Genomic DNA, 24,590 nt, shown 5'->3' with positions numbered 1-24,590 from the left:
AAACAGAAGGGTCCAAACCCACCGGTGTCAACTGGTACCAACCAATAGGCACTCTGGAATCACTAAGCCCTGCCCTATTCCAATTTAATGTGTAGAGACAGAAATAGACCATATAGACCTGTCAATCATGAGATGTCCCCTCAGAGGGACGGAGAGACACTGATTTAGAATAGAATAGAATAGAATGTAAAATAAAGTAATGTAAATAATATAATATAATGTAATGTATCGTAATGTTATGTAATATATATAATATAATGCAATGTAATGTAATAATATATAATAATATAATATGTATTTGTTGTGGCGAGTTTAGGGCAGCGTGGGGTTTTCCCTTCCTGCTCCTCAGCGGGACAGCGAGTATTCACCCGCGAGCGCAGTGGAGCACGTGCACGCTTGCGAGTGCCGGCAATCGCTCCGCTGTGAACGAGCTTCCGCAGCTGAATAAGATCTGCGATCACACTGTGATCAGGTTGGTCGGCTGTGCATGCGTCGGGGGCAGACGGGGCAAACTTTTTATGAGAAGAGCAAGTAAAGAAAAAGACACAAAGAAGCGGTACAAGGAAAAGGACTCCAGAATGACTGCCGGTAAGTGTCTGTGATTTTGTTTTCCAGATGCTGATGAATCTTATTTTGTTTGCCGAGTGGGTCATCTGTTTAATTTAATTTCATCAGACAAATAATATTTATAATTTCTGTCTGTTAAAAAGCAATCTGTGGCCAGTTATTGCAAAATCTTGACATGATTTGTGAGTTACACTGTTAAAATATGTTTTGTTAAAAATACTTAAAACGATGCACTGTAAAAAAAAAAAATCTGTTAAAATAATTTGTTAAAATGAGCTAATTTGTTGTTCATTAAAAATAGTATGTGTGTGTATATATATATGTGTATGTGTGTGTGTATATGTGTATGTGTGTGTGATATATGTGTGTGTGTGTGTGTGCAAAACTATGTACGGCAAGTTTGCTAAATCTAAGTTTAATTAGGTCACTATTGAGATGATTACATTTATGTTAATTGAAACCTTAATGATTCATTTTAGGTTTTGATATTCAACAGTGCTTGCTTTGCTTGCTTATAAGCCTGATCATTTTTCTAATTTGTCTGTCTTTTTTTTTTTTTTTTTTTAATTTTGCAAGGTTTTTCACCTGTGCAGTTTGAGAAATAAAGAAAGCCTTAAGTGCACTGAGTGAAGTCCTCCATTTGTTTGTGGAGTGCCTTCCCTTTCAAGTATGGGAAAGCTTGTGCCTCAACAACACTTGACAGTGAAAAACTGCCTACAGTGGAGGCTGATACCAGCAACCCTGAAGTGTTTCATCCCAAGAGGAGTACAACAACCAATATGGCTGACCAAGTGACCAAATCATTGGAGGAGCTGAAAGCAGAGAGGAAAACTGCAAAAAGACTTTTCTCCTGGCTAGCAATAGCATCAGCAGAACCCATGCGGAGATGTCTGCAGAGAAGCTGAGAGAAAACTTCAAAAGACTCACGCTGGAGAGCTCAAAAGTCATGGAAGCCAATGATGAAGTAGAAGCCGCCTATGTTGCAGTGTACGAGGCACAGCTGGAAGCAGATGCAAAGGACGTACCTGAGCTAAGCGAGCAACAAAGGGCTGACATCGAGAAGATGGCAACAGTGTAATCAGAGGGTGATGCAGGTTAAGAACCTGGTAAAAGACACTCTCTGGTCCAAGTTTGGAGAACCTGAACTACCTCTGGCTCTACAGGTGGCAGAGGCCGAATGAGGGTGTGTCTCCTCAATCAAGCCTGGTACAGGTGTGGAGGGATATGAATTCATGTTACAGCATCTGGAGAAACTAATTAAAGCAACAAAAGAAGCTCACCTTAAATGGAACCAGTGGGCACCACATGCTGAACAGGGGTACGGAAGCCACCGACTGAGGGAGCTGGAGCTCAATCTCCCAGAGCTGGTGTCCAGAAAGGCTGTCTTTATCCAAGCAGAGGATGCTGAGGAGGAATCAGCCCACAAGGCAGCACCAATACCGGCCATTAAACTAAACCCCACTGCTCTTCCCAAGTTAACTGGAGACAAGTGGGACTTTTACCGGTGGAGGAGAGAATGGAATGAACTGCAGAAACAAGGGGAACCAACTGGCTTCCAGGAAGTGAGGAAATTCCAACTGCTGGACAGTTTAGATGAGAAAGTGACCAGAGATTTTTGCCTTTCTACCTACACACAGCTAGTGAAGTTCTGGGTTCTGGAGAACCGCTATGGAAACCAAGCTGCTATTGCCCTCAAGGTTGTGGAAGAACTCCAAGCTATACCACTTGTTAAAGGTCACCAGTCCAGAAAGATTGTGGAACTCATCCAGGCTGTCGAAAAGGCTCTATATGACTTAAATGAGCTAGATAATGTGGACGCTATAAGAAATCAGTTGGTCACAAAGTCAGTTGAGAGCAAGCTCCCAGAGTCCCTAAAGAAGGAGTGGCTGGTCTATGCTGCTGATGATGGGAGAGGTGTCCAACGCCAGAACCACTTTGATAAGCTCCTCATGTTCTTGAGAGCACAAGAGACAATATATGAGCAGCTGGATCAACTAAGAGAAGAAGAGCCCAGCAAGAAAGAGACCAAGTTCTGGCAAAAGCACGCCAGAACGCAAACCACCAAGGCCAATAATGAACCAGCAGGTTGCCTTGTATGTGGTGATACCAAGCACAGAAAAAACTATATTTCTGCAGAAAGTTCAAGACTTCAGAGCGGAGAAAGGCACCTTCAGAGAGGAGAAAGGCAGTGATGCAGCTTGGTGTGTGCAGCCGGTGCTTCGAAGTTCATGATGAGAATGGACAATGCAAGCCACTTTTCTGTGTAAGAATGCAGATTGCAAAGGCCAGCACCATTACTTCCTCTGCCCATCTACTGAATCCAGGAGTTGGCCACAAAGGACAGTGGGAGGTCCACAGTCATCTGGAAGCAGGAGGTACACAGTGGCTCAGGAGGAGTTCCTCTCCAAGTTGTCACCTGAATTGGCCCAGCAGTGCCGGGATACTTTTTGTAATGCAGTATCCAGATCGTACAAACAGCAGTAGGTGAGCGTGGACTACAAGGGAATATGGCTTGCAAGAGCTACCCGTCATCATGATGCTCCTTTATGTCACTGCCAACGCTGGACAGAAGATTGGAACTTTGATTGACCTGGCCTCGGACATGAATTACATCACTCACAAAGCAGCAGACAAACTGAACCTGTGGAGTGAAGACGTCACCCCTAGTGAATCATGGAGTTGGTAGGATGAAGGTGTCAGTTGCAACCAAGCGGTACCTGTTAAAGATCCGTGTCAACACCTCCGATGGCACTCTCAAGGCTTACCAGTTGGTGTTATGGACTGCACAGCACTGCTGAAGTTCACAGGCATGTGCCAGGAGGAAAATTGCAAAAGGTTTTCCCTGATGTTCCACTCCAAGAGTTGAAGAGACCCACAGAAATCCAACCTTATAAAGGCGGCCTTACACTGTGCGAGTTTAGAGACGATTTCTCACTCGTGCGACTATTTCTGGGATCGGGCCCGATGTGCCTCTAATCGTGTGTCGTGCTTTGTGCAGTGTACATGGGGTAAAGAGACGCGATTAGCACTTCACGACCACCTCACGACCAGCAATCGTGTGTCACAAGGAAAACGGAGCTGTTTGAAATCCTGCTCACTCCTCGTGAGTGTATCGTACTGTCAAAGCAGTGCCACGAACCAATGTGCCTCAAATTCTCACACTGTGCATGCGCGAACACAGATGCGTACAGTAGCGTACAAGCTAACAGTAGCTGGCTGTTGTCCTAGTGCAGTTTAGCTGTTGCAGCTTACCTCTAGTTCCTGCTGTAGGATGACAGCCCATACTGTCCACGTCTGGCCAACCAATGCCTGCACCAAACACATCATTGTCTTTTCTTCTTTTTTGATTCCTCACAGATAATGGCACATATTACCAAAGCAGCTCGTTGGTTTTTGTTTAGCACTACCATTTCGTGACTCATGCCAATACATAATCGTCTATGCACTTTTACGGATTCCTTGGTATTTTAATGTTGTATTTCCGGATACAACACTCAAACGTGTCGTGCGTCCTGTGGTGTATGGTCCTACAGTGTGAGCAGTCAGGTCGCATACGAGCGTCGGTCCGTGCAGTGTGAGAACAGGAATTGTGAGCCTGACTGTACGACTGATTCGCACAGTTTGAGATGGAGCTGCGTGGAACGATCGAAATAATCGCACAGTGTATGGCCACCTTAAGTCATAAGGAAGGACAGTTGGTGCCTCAGAAGGTGCACTCTGTTGGAAACCTTGTCCTCTGGGATGTCCCACTTGGGAAAACAGTTGGAGGCATCACACTGCCCTCTTTGAAGAAGCCACTTTGACAGCCCACACCTCCAAAACTCACTTTGTGTTAGGACTGAAAGTACGACGTCTGGACCCAAAAGCATGACCAAAAGACAAAAATACAATTAAGTTGTGTTTATTAAACACAGACAGGATAATCAGTTCACACAAAGGGGTCTTGAGTGAATCCTCAGTGTAATGTCTCCGTGGATTCGTCACGGCGTCCAAATCCAAAAGAGGAAACTCACAGCCCGGGTCGGGAGCACACGAGGAGAACCCGACTAGGAGAAAGCAGAGGAGCGTCAGGGGACAGACCAGGTCATGCACAGGGAGTCTAGCAGACAGGCAACGGTACATAAGGGAAAAGGCAAAAACACAAACCATGAATCCGGGCAAAAAGGTTGAACACAGGAGTGGCAGATCAGGCTGAAGTACAGACAGGGGGTCAGGCAAATCTCAGGAGTCAAAGAACAATCCAGGTCAGGAACAGACAGGCAGGCAAACAAACAGGATCAGAAGAAACGCTGGTAGGTAGACACACCACGAGGGAGGAATACGAACTGGCACAGGACAGGGGAAAACACAGGGCTTATATACACAGAAGGGAGGGAAGACAATGAGACACAGGTGGAACAAATCAGGGCGGGGACAGGTAATCAACACTGGTGAAACAATCAGGGAAGGGAACCAAAGACACCAGACATGACACAAGAGGGGAACTTAACAAAATAAAATAGGAAACGACACACAAGACAGACAAAACATACAAGAGTCCAGGGACTGATATGACACTTTGCTTGCTCAATGAGAACTGCAGCAGTGAAGTACAAAGAACTCATCTGTAAAGAGTCACTTTTCTGCAAGACTCCTTTCATCTAGTCCAACACTGCAGTCATCAGCAGAGATTTTCTGAAAGGTGGAAGTGGGACCAGTGTTGGAGCTGCTTGTGAGCCCAAGTGTGGAGGTGCCACTGTGGGAATTGCCCACCCAGAGGCAGAGATGTCACTGGCTGAGGAAAGAGAGCTGGAAATGGTGAGAAATGGTTCGATATATGTGACCGGAGATGACCACGGCATTAAACCTCACTGGCATGCCAAATATCCCTGGGTGGAGGACTGAATGTTCCTGCCCAACAATAGAAAGGCTGCTGAAGCTCCTCAGGATGGAGAAACAGTTGGCAAAGGAGCCAGAGTGGAAAGCTGCCAACACCTCCCAAGTCCATGATATGGTTCAATGTCAGGCTGCTGTAAAACGGTCCCAGGTGGTGCTGGAGAACTGGACTGGGTCAGTATGGTACATCAGTCATCTCATTGCCCCTAAGCCGCACTCTGTCTCCACCCCAGTAAGGCTTGTTTGGCACAGCAGCCAAGAATTCAGAGGCCTGAGTCTGAATGACCTTCTAGTCAAAGGCCCAGATGTCCCTATAACGATAACAAAGTACTTGGGCACCCTCGATGATGACAAGTTCCATGTCATGGTTGCCATGAACTTCTCAAAGAAGAAGAGGAATCTGCAACTTGGCCAGAATCTGCTCAAGGAGGAAGCAAAGTCACAAACCCCAAGTCCACTCACCAGGAGAGAGCTGCTGAGCCAAGATGCCGGCCTGTATGACCCGCTGGGGTTAGTAACTCCAGTAAAGCAGAGGGGGGCAATCGTGGTTCGAAGAGCTTTTCAAGAAGCCAAGGTGAAGTGCTGCCCAGCAAAGGACACCTGGGATGCTGCTTGTCTGACAAGCTTCGGGAAGATACCATTAAGCTGCTGGAGGAATATGCTGAGCTGAGTAAAGTAAGGTTCATCAGATCCCTGACACCACCTGGTCCCTGTGACAAACCCTGTGGCATCACCTTCTCCGATGGCAGTGAGCAAGCATATGGGCTGTGTTGTATCTGTGTGGAGCTGGGGCCACAAAAAAACTGTAAGGCTGGTCGAATCCAAGGCCAAATTAACCCCACTTGACCAGAGAGGGGATGCTGTAAAGGCCGAAATGTGTGGAGCTGTCTTTGCTGCCCAATTGAAGATCTACTTTGAGAGGCACTGCAGAATTCAGGTACAGAAATGGTATCATCTGGTCGACAGTCAAACCGTCCTAGGGGCAATACAACGAGAAAGCTACAGCTACCAAACTTTCTTCACTAACTGGGTTGGGGAGATTCAGAGCAGCACTAATGTCCAAGATTGGTGGTGGATTCCAGGGGCATCTAACATTGCGGACCTTGTGACTAGAGGAGCTGGCCCTGAGGACTTGACTGAGGACTCAGAATGGCAAATGGGTCCAAAGTTTTTAAATCTACCAGAAAGTGAGTGGCCAAAGAGATCCGCCAAAGATGTTGCTGCTGCAGCAAGAGAAAGCATAATGCAAATCCAGAAGAAATCATTTGTGGCATACTTAATAGAACTCACCCGAAGGGAGACCCAGTGCAGAACTAGCAACCTGCTCAGAAGATGTCATCCAGACCATCTGCAGGACTAGCAGTCCAAGCACTAGTAGATGTAAGACACTTCAGCAACCTAACACAGCGTCAAGACTGTAGCATGGGTCTGGAGGGCTGCAAAAAGATTCCTGCGGGTCAAGATTGGAGAGAAGTCAAAGAGGGAGGCAGTGTCTCGGTCAGGTACCATTACAGTCTGTGAGACAAGATGCTTTCAGAGACCTTTGCCTAGCAGCACAGGCACATGTGGTTTCCCAAGCACTACGACAGATCAAGTGGTTGTCTACAAGGACGCAACAAGTGGGCTGTTAGTGTGAGGGGGTAGAGTCCAGTACTTTAGAATGGATGGCAAAGCTGTTCCCCTCCTACCCTTTGATGCTTGGATTGCAACCCCTTTGGCCTGTGAAGTTCACAGTGAAGCATGATGGAGTAGCGGGGACCTTATTGAGGATGAGAAGAAAGGCTTGGGTCATCCGGGGGAGGAATGTTGCTCAGAGAGTTGTTGAAAAATGTATTACCCGCAAGAAGGCAAGAGCCAGGACCTGTCAACAAGTAATGGGTGACCTACCTGAGGAAAGAACGAGACCAGCCGCACCATTTGAGTTCACTGCCATTGACTTATTTGGACCCTACCGAGTGAGGGACGACATCAAAGAGAGTCTCCATGAAAGTTTGGGGAGTGGTGTTTTGCTGCATGTCAAGCAGGACCATCCATGTGGAGTTGGCAAACACACTATCAAAAGAGAGCTTCTTACCCGCTTACCAGAGGTTTACTGTGCTCTGTGGCCATCCATCAAAAGTCTGGTCCGATCCTGGTACCAACTTCATTGGTGCAAAGCCTGTTCTGACAGAACTGTATGCCTTACTGGAGAGTCAAAACAAAGACACCCTGGAGGAATTTACAGCTAAGCATGGGACTGACTGGACCTGGAAAATGAATCCAGCTGATTCTCCGCACCGGAATGGGGCAGCTGAAGCTGCAGTGTGGATCACAAGAGGGCACTCCAAAGCCTTGGGAAAGGAGCAAACCTCAGCTTCAGTGAGTTTCTGACAGCACGTGAACTAGCAGCCAATTTCGCAAATGAACGTCCCATAGATGCTAGAGTTCAAAGTCTGGAGGACAGAGTATGTAACACCAAATTCTCTCCTGCTTGGCTGAGCTTCAAGGAGCGGTGACTTCAAAACATTCTACTTTGGCACTTACCCTTACAAAAGACTGTGAGAAATACAAACCCAAGTCAGCAACTTCTGGAGATCCTCGAGTCAGCTTGCTGGTCCGAACCTGTTTGTGCAAAGCAAATGGCACACAAAGGAAAGGAACATCGCTGTTGGAGACATAGTATGGCTGTGTGACCAAAATGCCCTGAGAGGCAATTTAAGGTCAGGAGAGTTGTCAGTGTGAATCCTGACTCCAAGGGCACCGTAAGAGATGTAAATGTTCGGGTCCCCCCAAGTCATTGGGTTCCAGCAAATGGCTCAAAACTATTGGCCAAAAGCCCAGCTTCCAGTGATGAAGGAGGTACTGTGCTGCATAGAGATGTCAGGCACCTCGTTGTCCTCCTTCCGATTGAGTACCAGGACCAATCATGCACCACTGACCTTGGACTCACCTGCAGTATCTAAGAAGATGTGCGATCTTCCCTTGGACTCATGGAAAGATTGAGTGGGAGGTGTTGTGGCGAGTTTAGGGCAGTGTGGGTGTTCCGTTCCTGCTCCTCAGGGGACAGCGAGTATTCACCTGCGAGCGCAGTGGAGTACGTGCATGCTTGTGAGTGCCGGCAATCACTCCACTGTGAGTGAGCCTCGCAGGTGAATAAGATCTGTGATCAGGTTGGTCGGCTGTGCATGTGTCGGGGTCAGACGGGGCAAACTTTTTATGAGAAGAGCAAGAAGTAAAGAAAAAGACACAAAGAAGCGGTACAAGGAAAAGGACTCCAGAATGACTGCTGGTAAGCGTCTGTGATTTGATTTCCAGATGCTGATGAATCTTATTTTGTTTGCCAAGTGGGTCATCTGTTTAATTTAATTTCATTAGACAAATATTTATAATTTCTGTCTGTTAAAAAGCAATCTGTGGCCAGTTATTGCAAAATCTTGACATGATTTGTGAGTTACACTGTTAAAATATTTTGGTTAAAAATACTTACTTAAAATGATGCACTGTTAAAAAAAAAAAAAAAAAAAAAAGTGTTAAAATGATTTGTTAAAATGAGCTAATTTGTTGTTCATTAAAAATTGTGTGTGTGTGTGGTGTGTGCAAAACTGTACGCCAAGTTTGCTAAATCTAAGTTAATTAGGTCACTATTGAGATGATTACATTTATGTTAATTGTAACCTTATTGATTTATTTTAGGTTTTGATTTTCAACAGTGCTTGCTTTGCTTGCTTATAAGTCTGATCATTTTCTAATTTGTCTGTCTTTTTTTTCCATCCATCCATCCATTTCCTTCCGCTTATCCGGGGCGGGTCGCGGGGGTAACAGTCTTACCAGGGATGCCCAGACTTCCCTCTCCCCAGACACCTCCTCCAGCTCTTCCGGGGGGACCCCGAGGCGTTCCCAGGCCAGCGAGAGACATAGTCTCTCCAACGTGTCCTGGGTCTTCCCCGAGGTCTCCCGGTGGGACATGCCCGGAACACCTCCCAGGGAGGTGTCCAGGAGGCATCCGAAACAGATGCCCGAGCCACCTCAGCTGGCCCCTCTCGACGGGAGGAGCAGCGGCTCTACTCCGAGCTCCTCCCTGGTGACTGAGCTCCTCACCTATCCCTAAGGGTGCGCCAGCCACCCTGCGGAGGAAACTCATTTCGACCGCTTGTATCCGGGATCTTGTCCTTTCGGTCATGACCCAAAGCTCATGACCATAGGTGAGGGTAGGAACGTAGATTGACCGGTAAATCGAGAGCTTCGCCTCTCGGCTCAGCTCCTTCTTTACCACAAACCGACCGATACAGTGACTGCATCACTGCAGACGCTGCACCGATCCGTCTGTCAATCTCACGCTCCATCCTTCCCTCACTCGTGAACAAGACCCCAAGATACTTAAACTCCTCCACTTGGGGCAAAGACTCCCCACCGACCGGAGAGGGCAGACCACCTTTTTCCGGTCGAGAACCATGGCCTCGGATTTGGAGGTGCTGATCCTCATCCCGCTCGCTTCACACTCGGCTGCAAACCGCCCCAGGGCACGCTGAAGGTCCAGGTTCGATGAGGCCAACAGGACAACGTCGTCTGCAAAAAGCAGAGAAATCCTGTGGTCCCCAAACCGGACCCCTCCGGCCCTGGCTGTGCCAAGAAATTCTGTCCATAAAAATTATGAACAGAACCGGTGACAAAGGGCAGCCCTGCCGGAGACCAACATGCACCTGGAACAGGTCTGACTTACTGCCGGCAATGCGAACCAGACTCCTGCTTCGGTCATACAAGGACCGGACTGCCCTTAGCAAAGGGCCCCGAACCCCATACTCCGAAGCACCCCCCACAGGATACCACGAGGGACACGGTCGACCGCCTTCTCCAGATCCACCAAAAACACATGTGGACTGGTTGGGCGAAACTCCCTCATGAACCCTCGAGCACCGATGGAGCGTATAGAGCTGGTCCAGCGTTTCCGCGGACCGGCGACGGAAACCGCATTGTTCCTCCTGGATCGAGGTTCGACTATCGGTCGGATCCTCCTCTCCAGTACCTTGGAATAGACTTTTCCCCGGGAGGCTGAGGAGTGTGATCCCCCTATAGTTGGAGCACATCCTCCGGTCCCCCTTCTTAAAAAGGGGAACCACCACCACGGTCTGCCATCCAGAGGTACTTGTCCCCGGACTGCCACGCGATGTTACAGAGACGTGTCAGCAAGGACAGTCCCCCTGCACATCCAGAGACTTAAGGTACTCAGGGTGAATCTCATCCACCCCCGGTGCCCTGCCAACGAGGAGCTTGCCAACCACCTCGGTGACTTCAGCTTGGGTAATGAATGAGTCACACTCTGAGACCTCAGACCTCTGCTTCCCTCCATGGAAGACGTGACAGTGGGATTGAGGAGATCCTCGAAGTATTCCTTCCACCGTCCGACAACATCCCAGTCGAGGTCAGCAGCTCCCCACTTCCACTGTAAACAGTGTTGGTTGCGCGCACTGCTTTCCCCTTCTGAGGCGCCGGATGGTTTGCCAGAAATTCCTCGAGGACCGACCGATTAGTCCTCCTCCATGGCCTCCCCAAACTCCACCCAGACCCGAGTTTTTGCCTCCACAACTGCTCGGGCTGCAGCTCGCTTGGCCTTCCGGTACTCATCAGCTGCCTCGGGAGTCCCACGGGCCAACAAGGCTCGATAAGACTCCTTCTTCAGCTTGACAGCATCCCTTACTTCCGGGGGTCCACCACCGGGTTCGGGGATTGCCGCCATGACAGGCAACCGGAGACCTTGCGACCACAGCTCCGAGCAGCCGCTTCCACAATGGAGGTGGAGAACCTAGTCCACTCGGACTCAATGTCCCCAGCCTCCCGGGATCTGGGAGAAGCTCTCCCGGAGGTGGGAGTTGAAGACCGCACTGACATCGGGCTCTGCCAGACGTTCCCAACAGACCCTCACAACACGTTTGGGCCTGCCGAGTCGGTCCGGTTTCCTCCTTCGCCAGCGGATCCACTCACCACCAGGTGGTGATCGGTTGACAGCTCTGCCCCTCTCTTCACCCAAGTGTCCAAAACACGCGGTCGGAGGTCTGATGATACGACAACGAAGTCGATCATTGACCTCCGGCCTAGGGTGTCCTGGTGCCAAGTGCACTTATGGACATCCCTGTGTTCGAACATGGTGTTTGTTATGGACAAACTGTGACTAGCACAGAAGTCCAATAACAAAACACCGCTGTCTTTTTTTTTTTTTTTTTTAATTTTGCAAGGTTTTTCACCTGTGCAGTTTGAGAAATAAAGAAAGCCTTAAGTGTACTGAGTGAAGTCCTCCATCTGTTTGTGGAGTCCCTTCCCTTTCAAGTGTGGGAAAGCTTGTGCCTCAACAACACTTGACAATATATATAATATATAAATAATATATATAATATAATATAATATAATATATTTTAATGTAATAGAATAGAAGATAATGTAGTGTAATGTAATAGAATAGAATAGAATGTAATATAACGTAATGTAATATATATATTTTTTTTAATTTTGCAAGGTTTTTCACCTGTGCAATTTGAAAATAAAGAAAGCCTTAAGTGGACTGAGTGAAGTCCTCCATCTGTTTGTGGATTCCCTTACTTTTCAAGTGTGGGAAAGCTTGTGCCTCAACAACACTTGACAATATAATGTAATAGAATAGAATAGAATAGAATAGAATGTAGTGCAATATAATGTAATGTAGTGCAATGTAATGTAATATAATATAATGTTATATAATATAATGTAATGTAAGGTAATGTAGGTGTTTTCCACTCCTCTGCCTTCATACCTTCAGCCTTTGGACTCATTATCTGGTTCCATCCAGCTGAGCCTGAACTCAATCTTCTGACAGAAAACACTTGGTTTGTGGTGTTTGTTTGTTTTTTAACCTTCAAATGCTGAATTTCAGACATTTGTACAAACCTGGGAGCTCTGAGGGTTAAAGGTCACCGGTCTGCCTCAGCCAATTAGAGTTCAGAGCTGAAGTTGCCGCCGGTAACAAACATCCTGTCGACCTTTAGACGATGTGAGCAGATTGAGGACGGAGGTCTGAGACAGACCAGAGAGTTCTGATGGTCATGGAACGACGTCGGCTTCATTAATGAGTTCCAAAAAAAACCACACAGAAACATGTGAAACAGAAACAGGAGCAGAAACACACGATATTCAGTTGGATGAGTTGAATCCATATAAGTCACAGCTGATGGGGTTCATTTGACATGTTCACTTTTAAACTGGTTTAGTCACAGAAGTGAAATAAAAAATGAAGAACATGAACAAGGAGAAAAACACAATAACAGAAAAATGACATCAAAACTGTAACGACAGAAATGAAAGTCCCAAAAAAGATGGAAATTATGTCAGAGATTGAAAATAAAACTGAAACTGACATGAATGTGTCGGAAAATTTAAAGAATCTGTTCATGTTTAAAGGATGACACTCTGACCCGCCTCTAAACCTCTGACCCACCTCTGACTCCTCCTCTGAATCTCTGACTCCTCCTCTAAACCTCTGACTCCTCCTCTGAATCTCTGATCCTCCTCTAAACCTCTGACCCACCTCTGACTCCGCCTCTATCCTCTGACTCTGACTCCTCCTCTAAACCTCTGACCCCTCTTCTAACTCCACCTATGTATCCACTGACTCTTCCTCTGACTCTTCCTCTAAACCTCTGACTCCTCGTCTGCATCCTTTGACTCCGCCTCTGTATCCACTGACTCTGCTTCTGACTCCTCCTCTGAATGTGTTCTCTCCTGTCTCCGCCCCCTTAGTCCCGCCCACTGTGGAACCGGTCTACACGGAGATCCGCCAGGCTTTGGGGCGGGCCTTCAGCCTGACATGCCGCCTCCTTCGCGCTCATCCGGCCCGCCTCCTTCGCTATGAGTGGAAGCTGGGGTCCCGCCTCCTCACCGTCGGACAGTTCGGCGAGCAGAAAGATGACACCAACTATCACGTGCGAGCGCTGAACCGGGAGGGCTACGGCGAGTACACCTGCGACATCACCAACGAGGCCGGCGCCGGTCGCTGCACGTTCCTGGTCACAGGTGAGGCTGACGCTGATGCATCATGGGATGCTGCTGTGTCTGGTCAGAACCATGTGATGATGTCCATAACACCATTTGCCCATAATGCACTACACATAACTTTAGCATTAGCTTTATCACAGATTAGGAGCAGGGCTCCTGTTGAATACACTCCTCCAGAGGGGGTGTGGTTCATATTTTATATATATATATATATATATATATATATATATATATATATATGTTCAGGTCCAAAAGAGTTTGGACGTTGTGTACAACAATAAAAGACATATTACATGAAAACACATATTTTATTCACAACAGAACATAGAAAAATGAAAAAAAAATTAGGATAATTTGTACAAAATACTTCAAAAATGAAGCAAAAATGAACAAAACAGTTGAAAAATGAAGCCAAAACAAACAAAATACTTGAAAAATGAAGCAAAAATGAACAAAACAATTGAAAAATGAAGCAAAAATGAACAAAACAGCTGAAAAATGAACAAAATACTTGAAAAACAAAGCAAAATGAACAAAACAGTTGAAAAATGTAGCAAAAATGAACAAAACAGCTGAAAAATGAAGCAAAAATGGACAAAACAGCTGAAAAATGAAGCAAAAATGAACCAAAAAACCTTTAAATATGGTATAAAAGTCAGAAAATGCTCTTCTAGAAACTGTGGAAAACTGAGCAGAGTTCCTGGTTTCCTCCAATCTTCAAACACCTGAACCACTGATGGAACTGTTTCAAGCAGAACTAGGTCGGATTTTTACTGGAATTCAACAGTTTCAGAGAAACAGTGACGGTTCAATGTCTGATCAGGGGGGGATTGAAGAAGCCCCACCCCCGCCCTCCACTGGGGGGTCTCTGTTGTGGTCTGATACTCTGGTCCAGGTGAAGGTCTCCAGTCTAGAGGGTTGGGTTCTAAATGTTAGCCCTGGGATGTCATCAGATATGACCATATTTGGACATTCAGAGGCTCCGTAGTTACCGTGGGAACACCGTCATCTTCTCCAACATTGATTCCCCAGTCAACCCATGGAGTTGGATCAATGACTGTGGGTGGGCACACTGGGTTTATGTATAGATCAAATAAAATGAACAAAAATTAATTCCAAAAAATGTACTCAAAATAAATAGCATGAAAAAGAAGCAAAATATAGACTAAATTAAGTACGAAAGAATGAAATAATCAACAAAATGAACAAAAACAGCCAAAATAATGGATAAAATGAACAAAAATTTACAGAAAAAAATACACAAATAATAAGTAACATGAACAAAATAAGCCACAAATTGAAATTAAATTAAAAATTCAACAAATGAGCAAAAATGAATAAAATAATGGACAAAATGAACAAACAATAAGAAAATCTACAAAATAATAGATTACATGGAGAAAATAAGCAACAAAATGCACAAAAACTGCCAAAGTAATTAATAAAATAAAAAAATGGATTAAAAAAAACCGGAAACATTTATTCCCAGTCAAACCCATGGAGTTTGATCAATGATAATGGAAATGGAGACACTGGGTTTATGTTCAGTTGAATAAAAACTTTAAAATCCTAAAACATGAAAAAATTAAGTAAAAAAGGATAAATAAGCAACAAAATGAACCAAAACAACCAAAGTTTTCAATAAAATTAACAAAAATTAATAATAACCAACAAAATAATAAGTAACATCAACAAAATTGCTTCAAACTGAAGAAAATTGATGAAAAACTAATAAACCCATGGAGTTGGATCAATGCCAATGAATGGACACACTGGGTTTTTGATTTTATAATATATATATATATATATATATATTATATATATATATATATATATATATATTAGTGCTGGGCAGCGATTAAAATTTTTAATTGCGATTAATCACGTGGATTTCTGTGATTAATCGCGATTAATTGCATAGTTGGGGGGGGTTGCCGGCATCAACAGCGTGTATTTCCTTTCAGTGATATTTCAGACTTGAAGTACTCCGGTGATAAAAACACATATTTCCACATTGCAGTGCTTACAAACAACTTTGTCCTTCTCAACCCCATCTGAAGACATTTAAAATGAAAATGTCCATGGAACAGACCGCTACTTTTCTCCATGTTCATGTCCACACCAGTTTTTCTGCTTGTGAGTGACTGACAGGAGTCTTAAGCCCACTAATAAGTACTAATACTAATAAGCCCAATAATAGTGATTTCAGTTGTTCAAAGCAAGCAAAGGGGCCCTCTAGTGGTTGGAATAAGTTGCACTAGCGCATATTTTGTCCTTGCGGTGTGTCCCGTAGTCAGGTTGGACATAAGAAGGAAATAACAGACATGTTTCTTTCACTCTGTTTGTATGGCCCCAAAAACATTTGCCTGTGAGTATTTTATGTTCAGATGGTAAGAATGAATAGTATAAAATATCTCTGATGTGAACCTTTGTTGCTGGATAAAAAGACGTTGTAAATCTTAAGTTAATCTGTAAATGCTAATCGTTAGCGTGTCTATGGATTTTCCCATTCAAGTTAGCATCGCGCAAGCTAGCGATCTTTTTCCCATTCATTAAATGTATATAAGCCATGTAAATGTACTAAGGCAATGAACAGAACTGAGACATATTTGTTTGTATGTTGCAGTTTTACAGTGAGTCTACAGTAAAAGATTTGGAGAGAAGTTTTAGGCTTTTCTTGGAAACCTGTTGTCTATCTGCCGAGCTAATCACTACACGCACACAAACAGAGGCAGAGAATAGGAGTGTACTTCCTCGCTGAGACGTCTGTACTTAGTCTGAGCTAGCGAGCTAAACTCTGAATTGACGATGCAAGACATGCTCTTTGAAGTTTGCAGCTTTGTACAGTACAGGCCAAAAGTTTGGACACACCTTTCATTCTTTGCATTTTCATGACTATTTACATTGTAGATTCTCACTGAAGGAGACAAAACTATGAATGAACACATGTGGAATTATGTACTTAACAAAAAAGTGTGAAATAACTGAAAACATCTCTTATATTCTAGTTTCTTCAAAGTAGCCACCCTTAGCTCTGATGACTGTTTTACACACTCTTGGCATTCTCCTGATGAGCATCAAGAGGTAGTCACCTGAAATGGTTTCCTAACAGTCTTGAAGAAGTTCCCAGAGATGCTTAGCACTTGTTGGTCCTTTTGCCTTCACTCTGCGGTCCAGCTCACCCCAAACCATCTCGATTGGGTTCAGGTCCGGTGACTGTGGAGGCCAGGTCATCTGGCGCAGCACTCCATCACTCTCCTTCTTGGTCAAATATCCCTCACACAGCCTGGAGGTGTGTTTGGGGTCATTGTCCTGTTGAAACATAAATGATGGTCCAACTAAACGCAACCGGATGGAATGGCATGTCACTTCAGGATGCTGTGGTAGCCATGCTGATTCAGGTTGCCTTCAATCTTGAATAAATCCCCAACAGCGTCACCAGCAAAGCACCCCCCACACCATCACACCTCCCCCTCCATGCTTCACGGTGGGAACCAGGCATGTAGCATCCATCCGTTCACCTTTTCTGCATCGCACAAAGACCGGCGGTTGGATCCAAAGATCTGAGATTTGGACTCATCAGACCAAAGCACAGATTTCCACTGGTCTAATGTCCATTCCTTGGGTTTCTTGGCCCAAATAAATCTCTTTGTTTGTTGCCTCTCCTGAGCAGTGGTTTCCTAGCAGCTATTTGACCATGAAGGCCTGATTCACGCAGTCTCCTCTTAACAGTTGTTGTAGAGATGTGTGTCTGCTGCTAGAGCTCTGTGTGGTATTCATCTGGTCTCTAATCTGAGCTGCTGTTAATTTGCGATTTCTGAGGCTGGTGACTCAGACGAACTTATCTTCAGCATCAGAGGTGACTCTTGGTCTTCCTTTCCTGGGGCGGTCCTCATGTGAGCCAGTTTCGTTGTAGCACTTGATGGTTTTTGCGACTGCACTTGGGGACACATTCAAAGTTTTTTGAAATTTTCTAGACTGACTGACCTTCATTTCTTAAAGTAATGATGGCCACTCGTTTGTCTTTACTTAGCTGATTGGTTCTCGCCATAATAGCATTCTAACAGTTGTCCAATAGGGCTGTCAGCTGTGCATCAACCTGACTTCTGCACAACACAACTGATGGTCCCAACCCCATCAATAAGGCAAGAAATTCCACTAAGTAACCCTGACAAGGCACAGCTATGAAGTGGAAACCATTTCAGGTGACTACCTCTTGATGCTCATCAGGAGAATGCCAAGGGTGTGCAAGGCAGTCATCAGAGCTAAGGGTGGCTACTTTGAAGAAACTAGAATATAAGAGATGTTTCAGTTATTTCACACTTTTTTGTTAAGTACATAATTCCACATGTGTTCATTCATAGTTTTGATGCCTTCAGTGAGAATCTACAATGTAAATATCATAAAATAAGAAAATGCGAAGAATGAGAATGTGTGTCCAAACTTTTGGCCTGTACTGTACATACTTGACATCAAGCAGATTGACAGAGTGAAACTATAAAATAAAGACAAAATAATTCAGTTAGTTACGAGGGCCGTTCAATAAGTTCATGGCCTCACCCAGAACAGAACAACGCAGACTGATAATTTATATTTTATTTTTCAACATATCTCCATTTACATCAATGCACTTGGTCCATCGATGTTCAAGCATCACTATCCCATCACGAAAGATGTAACATCCTGTATTATAACAACCAGTATTTCTGGGTGAGGCCATGAACTTATTGAACAGCCCTCGTATGTCTATTAATGATATGCATAGTCACGGAGAGTGCATAGATGTAATATTATAAACTTAAATTGACTGCTAATACAACAATCACCATCATAAATAAGTAAAGGTTAGTTCAAAGGCTGGCATATTAGACCTAAACACAACCAATGATTTACATAAACTTAACATGAGCCTGTATAAAGAATTAGCAACCCTTCTCCGACTGCTAGCATAAACAAATTAGCTTAAACATGTAATAAACCATCCAAAATAACGTCATAAACAGTTTCTAACGGCACGTTGCATGTGAAAATTATTTAGCAAACAACAGAATGATTGATACATACAGGCGTTGCTTCTGCAGGAGTTAAACAAAGTTTGATTCAGCATTACTTGGAAAGTTCGCTCACTTTTCTCCACTCAGCTACACCGGCACTGGTGCTTGGTGTGTGTGGAGTGCCAAAATAAAGCATGAGTTTCAAAATAGAGTCCGTATGTATAAATGAACTAAGACTTGCTTGAAAGGCAGAACGGCATTAACGGGAGATAAAAAAAAATTGTCTGCATTATTTAATGAATGTGTTAACAGCGGTAATAACGCGTTAACTTGGTCAGCCCTAATATATATATATATATATATATATATATATATATATTATAGTATATAGTATATATATATATATATATAAAATAGTAAATAAAATGAACAAAAAATGTACAAATATAATTAAAATGCAAAAAAAATATGCAAAAAGTGACTGAAGTAAAAAAAAAAAAAAAAGTAAGAAAATGAACAAAATTAATGAAAAATTGGCAGAAATAATAAACATGAACAAAATAAGACACAACTGAATGAAACTGAAGAGATATTGAATAGAATAAATGCAGATAAATGACAGTTTAATATTCTAAAGGTTCTTTGGTCTTTAATGGATGTTTTGTGTTTTGGAACAAAAAGGACAAAAAATATCTGGGTCGTCTGATTGACCCGTTTGTCTGGTTCTGGTTCTGGTTCTGATGACAGCGTTGTCTGTCGTCACTCCGTTTAACGATAAGCCTCTTAGCGGCGCCATCAGCTCAGCACACCACTGGGATGTGTCAGCTGTCGTCGCCGTGGTGACGGCCGTCGGTAATCAGCTGTGAACACAACACCGGTGTTTAAAACCAATGTCATCCCGCAGCAGCCAATCAGAGCGCAGCACCGACCAGAACCGAGACCAGGCCGATTCACGTGGACCTACACAGTCCACCAGATCCAGGTTTGGACTGGACCAGGTCTGGAACAGGGACTGTGCAGGACCAGAGGGTTCTGGTTCTGGTTCCATGTTGGATTCCTGGAGCCATGTTTGGGTAAAAGGGGCGGAGCTACAGGACTGAGCTCTGTCTGGTTCTACGGGTCAGAAACGGTCGAATATGTTCAGATATGTTCACTAGGCCGTCTTCCTCTTAAATGTTCCATCAGAACCGGCAGACTGGTTCTGGTTCTGGTTCTGGTGTTGGACCTGACTCAGCCAATCAGGACACAGCTGTGTGTTATCAGGTCCACCATGTGGGGACTGAGTCTGGGTGGGGGACTCCTCCTCCTACCCCTCTCCTCCTCCTCTTCTTCCTCCTCCTCCTTCTCCTCCTCTTCCTGCCCCTCCTCCTCCTCTTCCTCCTTCCCCTCCCCTCCTCCTCCTCCTCCCCCCCCTCTCCTCCTCCTCTTCTTCCTCCTGCTTCCTCTTCCTCCTCCCTCCTCCTCCTTCTCCTTATCCTCTTCCTACCCCTCTCCTCTTCCTCTGCTTCCTCCTCTCCCCTTCCTCTTCCTCCTCCCCCTCCTCCTCCTCCTCTTCCTCTTCCTCCTCTTTCTCCTCCTCCTCTTCTTCCTCCTTTTCCTCCTCTGCTTCCTCCTCCTCCCTTCTTCCTCCTCTCCCCCCTTCCCCTTCCTCTTCCTCCTCCTCCTCCTCCTCTTTCCGCCTCTTTCTCCTCCTCCTCTTCCTCCTCTTTTCCTCCTTCCCCTCCTCTTCTTCTTCCTTTTCCTCCTCTGCTTCCTCCTCCTCCTCTATCCTCCTCCTACCCCCTTCCCCTTCCTCTTCCTCCTCCTCCTCCTCCTCTTCTCCTCTTTCTCCTCCTCCTCTTCCTCCTCTTCTTCCTCCTTCCCCTCCTCTTCTTCTTCCTTTTCCTCCTCTGCTTCCTCCTCCTCCTCTTCCTCCTCTCCCCCTTCCTCTTCCTCCTCTTTCTCCTCCTCCTCCTCTTCTTTAATCCTCTTCTTGCTGACTCTTCTCTCATTCATTCCAGTTTAATCCTCACATGTTCATTAAAGGCGACAGTGTGGGTTTAACCGTTTCATTCTCAAAGTTAGTTGTGCCAACTTATGCACTTTTAGTCTGTTTCAGTCCTGTTTCAGTCCATTGTAGTCCTGTTTCAGTCTGTTTCGGTCCTGACTTGGACTCATTGGTGTCAGTGTTTGGTTCTGAAACTGAATATTTACAACTTTCATTCAACATCTGGACAAATATTTACAGACTGATGGTTTCGTAAATGTAAAGGTAGAAACAGCAGCTGAAACAAAAGTGTGACCTTTGACCCCTGTGTCAACCGCTAACGCTGTAACCTTTGACCCCTGTGCTCACTGCTAATGCTTTAACCTTTGACCCCTGTGTCAACCGCTAATGCTTTAACCTTTGACCCCTGTGTCAACCGCTAACGCTGTGACCTTTGACCCCTGTGTCACCAGCTAACGCTGTGACCTTTGACCCCTGTGTCACCAGCTAACGCTGTGACCTTTGACCCCTGTGTCCACCGCTAATGTTATGACATTTGACCCCTGTGTCCAGGTAAGGCCTATGCTCCAGAGTTCTACTATGACACCTATGGCGCCCTGTGGCAGAACCGACCCAGAGTCTATGGATTCAAACTCCAGTGGACCCAGATGGAACCCAATGCTGTGGACCGGATTGTGGCTTACAGACTAGGCATCAGACAGGTCAGTCAGACCCAGGACCACAACCAGGACCAGGACCACAACTAAAACAGAATGACAGCCCAAGCAAGAACCAGAACCGGAACCTGAACCAGCCAACACATGACAACACACAGCCACTGATGATGACATATGCTAACCCTAACAGATGCTAAGACATGCTAACACACGCTAACAGACACTAACCCATGCTAACACACACACACACTAACCCATGCTAACACACACTAACACATATTAACCCATGCTAACACACACACTAACACATGCTAACACACATGCTAACACACACTAACCCATGCTAACACACACGCTAACACACGGTAACATGTGCTAACACAAACTAACCCATGCTAACACACACAGTAACACACACTAACCCATGCTAACACACACAAACACATACTAACAAACACACTAACACACACTAACCCATGCTAAAACACACTAACCCATGCTAAAACACACTAACCCATGCTAACACACACTAACACATGCTAACACAGACGCTAACTCATGCTAACACACACACTAACACACGCTAACCCATGCTAACACACACTAACCCATGCTAGCACGCACACTAACACACATTAACACATGCGAACTCATGCTAACACACACACTAACACATGCTAACACACACACCAACACACACTACCACATGCTAACACACACACTAACACAAGCTAACACACACTAACCCATGCTAACACATACACTAACACACGCTAACACACACTAACCCATGCTAACACACGCTAACACATGATGATATGAGGTGATGATGGTTCTGCAGCTCAAAGACTGAAAAGAACAGAACAGTGAAGAGTGAAAATGTATGTCTGTGTGTGGTTGTGTATCGTTGTGTGTTGTTGTGTGTCTGTCTGTGTATGTGTGTGTGTGTGTGTGTGTTACCTGCTGGCCCTGTAGCCTGGATTAGAGAGTGTTGCCATGGCAACTGTCTCCTCTTTCATAGACATCACTGCAGAATCAGAAATAAAACGCTGACGGGACAAAACACAGAAAGGAGGAGCAGGAGGACTGGGGGGTGGGGTGGGGGTGGGGGGTCAGGCGGGGGAGGAAGAGGAGTGGGGGGGGGGTCTGCTGACTCCTCCCCCTGGTTGACGTTGGTTCTGGTCGGTTTCAGGTGGGTCTGACCCGTTGGTGGGAGCAGGAGATCACCATGGACAGAACCATCCAGAAGGGGGAGCTGTTGACCTATAACCTGACAGAACTGGTCAAACCGGAGTCTTACCTGGTCCGACTGACACCCATCACACACTACGGCGAAGGCGACACCACTGAACGCATCATCACCTACAGCGGTAACCACGCCCACACGCCCTTTGATTGACACGACTCCTGTTTCATTGTCAATAATAACATAATAAACCTGTTATTGAAGGTTCATAACCCAAAAAAAAAGCAAATATTGGTAAAAACATCACAAAATATGTCAATAAGTCAGAGTTAAATCTGACTGAAACTATAGACATGTCTGTTACTGACTGTTTGTTTATGTTTGTTACTGTTTATGTGTTTATTATTACTGACTTTTTGTTCATGTGTCTGTTATTGACTGTTTGTTTATGTGTCTGCTATTGACTGTATATGTGTCTGTTACTGTTTGTTTATGTTTATTATTACTGACTGTTTGTTTATGTGTTTGTTACTGACCGTGTATGTGTTTGTTACTATTTGTTTATGTGTTTATTATTACTGACTTTTTGTTTATGTGTTTATTATTACTGACTTTTTGTTTATGTGTCTGTTACTGACTGTTTATGTGTCTGTTACTGACTGTTTATGTGTTTGTTACTAACTGTTTATATGTATGTTACTGACTGTTTATGTGTCTGTTACTGGCTATGCATGTGTCTGTTACTGACTGTATATGTATCTGTTACTGACTGTTTATGTGTTTATTATTACTGACTGTTTGCTTATGTGTTTGTTACTGACTTTTTATGTTTGTTACTGTTTGTTTTTGTGTTTATTATTACTGACTTTTTGTTTATGTGTCTGTTACTGACTTTTTATGTGTTTGTTACTGACTGTTTGTTTACATGTCTGTTACTGGCTGTTTATGTGTCTGTTACTGACTGTTTGTTTATATGTTTGTTACTAACTTCTTGTTTCTGGTTGGTCCACAGCTCCTGTGAACCCACATCTCAGTAAGTATCAGTTTATTTCCGTTTATTCAGGAAAATCTAACTTTGACTGATAAACAGAAAAAACACAAACAGCTTCCACTCATCATGTTCTGTGTTTGTTCCTGATCCTTTTCAGACATGAATTCGCAGACTCATGTTCTTAATGTTCTGACTGGGTTCTGCTCTGTTCTCATGTGTTCTGGTGTCGGTTCTGCTGTGTTCTCATGTGTTCTGGTGTCGGTTCTGCTGTGTTCTCATGTGTTCTGGTGTCGGTTCTAGGGGAGTTCCAGTGTGGTTTCGAGGACGAGGCCTTGTGTTTGTTCTCTCAGGACAAAACCGAAGAATTTGACTGGACACGACACAGCGCCGCCACACGGGACACAAAGTACACGCCCAACACGGGACCGAGCTCCGACCACGCTGGATCCAAACAGGGTACAAGTACACACATGTACAAGTACACACATGAACAAGTACACATGTACAAATACACACAAGTACACATGTACAAGTACACACATGTACAAGTACACCATGTACAAGTACACCTGTACAAGTACACGCATGTACAAGTACACACATGTACAAGTTCACATGTACAACTACACACATGTATAAGTAAACACATGTACAAGTACACGCATATACAAGTACACACATGTACAAGTACACACATGTACAAGTACACGCATATACAAGTACACACTTGTACAAGTACACCATGTACAAGTACACGCATATACAAGTACACACATGTACACGTTCACATGTACAACTACACACATGTACAAGTAAACACATGTACAAGTACACCATGTACAAGTACACCTGTACAAGTACACGCATGTACAAGTACACTCATGTACAAGTACACACACACGTACAAGTAAACACATGTACAACTACACACATGCACAAGTAGACCAGGTTCATCTTTAGACCAGATCCATCTTTAGACCGGGTCCATCTTTAGACCTGGTCCATCTTCAGACTGGGTCCATCTTTAGACCGGGTCCATCTTTAGACCAGGTTTCAATGATAAAAGCTGCTGTTGTGTCATTCTTCTGTTGTTGGTGAAGGTTTAGTGTCATATTAAAGCTATACCTACCGATGTGGCATTTCTCACAACACTTAGTAACAGTTTGAACATGAACAGCCCGCCTCCCTCCAAAGCCCCACCCGCTTCCCCCTGCCTGAGCTCTAACGCTTTCCTCCTCTCCCCTTATGCGCGGTGGAAGCGGAGGTAGAGGGGGGGTCCGGTCCGCTTCGGTGTGTCCACGGACCCCTCCCTCAGTAATCAGATACATCATCCACC

General features: G+C 44.8%; 1 protein-coding gene across 1 annotated transcript in view; it reads left to right on the top strand.

The window, feature by feature from the left end:
- LOC115413362 (MAM domain-containing glycosylphosphatidylinositol anchor protein 2-like) overlaps positions 1-24,590 on the top strand; it is a 189,937-nt gene that overhangs the window by 147,823 nt on the left and 17,524 nt on the right.

This window comes from Sphaeramia orbicularis, chromosome 22, assembly GCF_902148855.1.
Source record: "Sphaeramia orbicularis chromosome 22, fSphaOr1.1, whole genome shotgun sequence".
Lineage (NCBI taxonomy): Eukaryota > Metazoa > Chordata > Actinopteri > Kurtiformes > Apogonidae > Sphaeramia > Sphaeramia orbicularis.
Note: the sequence above shows the minus strand (reverse complement) of the source record. Positions and strands in the feature narration are given on the sequence as shown.